General features: G+C 39.8%; 1 pseudogene; it reads right to left on the reverse strand.

The window, feature by feature from the left end:
* Positions 1-391: 391 nt before the first annotated feature.
* Positions 392-1,664, reverse strand: LOC110288211 (annotated as a pseudogene).
* Positions 1,665-4,271: the final 2,607 nt, after the last annotated feature.

Here is a 4,271-nt window from a genome sequence, read left to right on the forward strand (position 1 = left end):
CTTTTCAGATTGATGGGGTTTCATTTATCAGTTGTTGCTCTTAGTGGCTGAGCCATTGATGTTCTGTTCAGGAACTTGTCTTCTGTACTAATGCCTTCAAAACGACTTCTCACCTTCTTTGATTTAGTTTATCCATTTTTTATGTTGACGTATTTGATCCACTTGGACTTGAGTTTGTGCATGGGTGATTATTATGGACTGGCACCATTTGTTAAAGACACTTTCCTTTTTTTTTTTTTTTCCATTGTATGGTTTTGCCTTCTTTGTCAAAAATCAAATGTCCATAGGTGTGTGAGTTTATTTCTGGGTATTGAGTTCAATTATATATATATGTGCTTGATCAATATGTTTATTGCCTTTATGAAAAAAATCTTCATAATAGAAAACTGTTTTAGCTTTCAGGAGCCCTTTCTTGAGCTCTGAGGAAGCTTGCCTTCTTTTGAGCAACCCAGTCTTTCTTCTGGGCAAGAGACATGTTGGGACGATTCCACCTCTTCTCCTTCACTTCTGTCTTGGGCTTCTTCTCATAGATTGAATTCTCTCATATAGCAGTATGAGCTTTCTCATACATCTCCTCCATCATGTCTGGAGTTACATTGTTCTTGATGGACTGAGAGAACTGTTTCTTATACACATCTTCATCTTCCTCCATTAGGTAGCACATATTGTCTGCCACATTCTGACCCATGAAGTGCTTCCGATGTATCTCTACCTCTCCATTGAACTCCTTGCTTTCAAAGTCATAACTAGGGAATCTTTCGGTCCTATGAGGGACAGACAAGCCTCCATCCATAGCTTCCTTCAGGGCCCCAAAAACTTTATTGCCAGTTGTAGTTTGGGCAAGACCTGCATCCAGAAAGCAAGTGAAGGCACCAGGCTGACCGTCAATGCTTTCCACACTGTGTTCACCTCCATTCACTACCACTTGGCCTTCATAGATCTTGTCCATGCCAAACCTATTCAGAAGCCTGCGGGCCAGCAAGAGGCTGCAGCATAATTTGTCAGGCCAACTTTCACACTGTAGTTTGGAAGTTCATGTGTAGATACTGCACAGACGGTCATATCCCCTTCTATACCAGCATATGCAATCTGGCAGATGATATCTCTGTTAGTTACATGAACTATCATCCTATATTTGGGTGTTGTACTTATTCTTGTCCGAGATCACCAATCGTTTCCGTGCAGAGTAGTCAGTTTTACCCTCTTGTCGCCTTCTTTCTTTTTAATATTAATAACTCATCTTTCATTTATTGATTCCATAAGTATTTATTAAACACTTGCTTTTTTATATTGTTTGGTATAGTAGAAATATATTACAGTACAATTATCAACCCTTGGTGAATATTATGGTGGTGATAGAAGTAGAAAAACCAACATAATACATTCATGGCTCAAGAGTGGTTTATGTCCAGAGAAAGAATAAAATGATTGTGAATGATGTTTCCAACAGTAGTCACAAAGGCTTCATAGAGCAAGAATTGTGAACAGATATGTGTTTACTGTGTTGTGTTCATACTTAAAAGCAAATGTTCCAGATGGTAAAAAAAACTATCTTAAAAGATGTGTGGTACAATTCACAAATATTCTTGCCGCCTTCTAAATCTCACTTGGTATCTTTTAAAGTAGGCCTTATTCTTGACAACTTTCACGAGCCCCATCCTGTGAAACAGACACCCGCAAATACGGCTCCATGCAGACCTTGATTTTATTTATTAACCTATCTGTTTCTATATCAATACCATGCAGTTATTATAACTATTGCTTTGGAGTACAGTTTGAAGTCAGGGAAAGTGATGCATCTAAAAGTTCTTTTATTGTACAGGATTTTTTTTTTCTATCCTGGGTTTTTTTTTGTTTTTTTTTGTTGTTGTTGTTGTTGTTGTTTTTCTATATGGAGTTGAATTTTTTTCGTTCAAGGCCTGTTAAAAATTGTGTTAGAATTTTGATGGGAATTGCATTGAATCTGTAGATTGCTTTTGGTAAGATCTCTTAGGTGCATTTAACCATCTCTTCAGACTTAAGTATTTTTTCCAGTATTCTGTAGGGCTGGCTTTATGTTAGTGAATTAATTGAATCTGTGTTTATTGTGGAAAACTTTCCCTTGACCTTCAAATATGATTGACAGTTTTGTTGGCTGTAGTTGTCTGGCTTTATATCTGGTTTTGTTCAAAACTCCCATAACATTGGTCTAAATCCTTCTGTAAATTCTTTTGCTAAATAGATGGGTCTGCATTTATAAGTGCCTTCATTTTTCTGTCTTGCAGCATTCTGTATTTTTCTACATCCTATACATTTGGTGTTTTGGCCATTATAAGACTTTTGGCATTTTTTTCTTGTGCTTTTTGTAATCTTCCCAGATTACTCAGGTGTGAGTCAACCTGACAGGAAACTAAACAGCACACTGGCATTCCCTGCTCAATTTGGAGACAGAGTTTAATGAAAGAGGAAGCATCTCTTCTAGCCCCAGCAAGTGTTCACTGCTTGTATCTCCCTGGGAACAAAGTCTTGTGAGTATTCTAAGTTTGGTGAGCTACCCTAGCCTTGTGAGTTTCCTTGGTCCATCTAGGAAGTAAAGGTTAAACCTGAAGGAAACAGCTATGCAGTAATGCCTCATGATGCAATGTGTTCGTGTACAGTAATTTTACAACACTATGTGAAGGAGTGAGGGATAGATTGTGAGTTGGAGCCTTATCTGGAATATTAAACTAACACAGTTCTCTTTGAAGAAGAATTCAGATCTTTGTACTTTCTGTGTATTTTTTGACTATTATTCATGATATTTCAAGCCCTTGAATTGTAATATTAATATATTTATCCTTACAAGTTTCATTAGCATTTTGGAAAAAAAATCACCATGTAACAACCAGAGGAGACTGCTCTGCAGCTGGGAATAAGTACAGTCACTGGTCAACTCTGCTCTGCCTTGAAAGCTGAACCCAGATGAACCAGGTCTCCTGACACTCTCTTTCCTCATTTTTCCTCTATGTACATTATTTCTGGGGAGCCACAGCACATACTATATAGGCTTCTTTGCAGATTCAATGAGCTGAGGAATACATTCTTTATATAATCCAGCAGCATGTGTGTAAGAACCATTCTTTAAAAGTAACGAACGATGGTGTCAGCATTTGGAGGCTGATTATGTCCATTGGTCTTGCAAACTTTATATGCCTCAGTACAGGGGAACGCCAGGGCCAAGAAGTGGGAGTGGTGGGGAGGGGAGTGGGAGACTTTTGGGATAACATTTGAAATGTAAATGAAGAAAATACCTAATAAAAAATAAATAAAATGAAAAAAAAGAAAGTAAAGAGCCATCTTGGGTCCCGGGTCCCTCAGAGACTAGTCTGCTCAGGTGGGAGTGCTGACTACAGAAGTGACAGAGATTCTGGGATAGGCAGAAGCAACACAGCTCTGGGAGAGTCCCTGTTTCGGGCACCAGACATCCGGGCACCTTCCCTGCCAGAGGAGAGGTGTCTGGCCGGGAGGGATCTGACTGCCAGAGCAGGTAAGAGAACCATCTTGTGTTCCATGTCCCTTGCAGAACAATCTGTGCAGGTGAGCATGCGGACTGCAGAGGCAACACATCTTCTGAGAAAGGCCCTGTTTCAGACCTTAACCTTCAGCCAGAAGGCAGGTCTGAAGGTCACACCTCTGTGCACCTTCCCTGCAAGAGGAGAGCTTGCCTGCAGAGTACTTTGACCACTGAGACTCAGGAGAGAGCTTGACTCCCAGGACTGCTGACAGAGGCTAACAGAATCACAGGAGGAACAGGCTCCAACCAGAGACAACTATAACAACTAACACCAGAGATTACCAGATGGCAAAAGGCAAACATAAGAATCTTACTAACAGAAACCAAGACCACTCACCATCATCAGACCCTAGCACTCCCATCTCAGTCAATCCTGGATACCCCAACACACCCAAAAAGCAAGACTCAGATTTAAAATCATATCTCATGATGCTGGTAGAGGACATTAAGAAGGGCATTAATAAATCACTTAAAGAAATACAGGAGAACACTGCTAAAGAGGAAGAAGTCGTTAAAGAATTACAGGAAACCACTGCTAAACAGGTAGAAGTCCTTAAAGAGGACACACAAAAATCCCTTAATTCCTTACAGGAAAACACAACCAAACAGGTGATGGAATTGAACAAAACCATCCAAGACCTAACAAGGGAAGTAGAAACAATAAAGAAAACACAAAGTGAGACAACTCTGGAGATAGAAACCCTAGGAAAGAAATCAGGAATCATAGATGCGAGCATCA

Source organism: Mus caroli, unplaced genomic scaffold, assembly GCF_900094665.2.
Source record: "Mus caroli unplaced genomic scaffold, CAROLI_EIJ_v1.1 scaffold_6940_1, whole genome shotgun sequence".
In the NCBI taxonomy this organism is placed as follows: domain Eukaryota; kingdom Metazoa; phylum Chordata; class Mammalia; order Rodentia; family Muridae; genus Mus; species Mus caroli.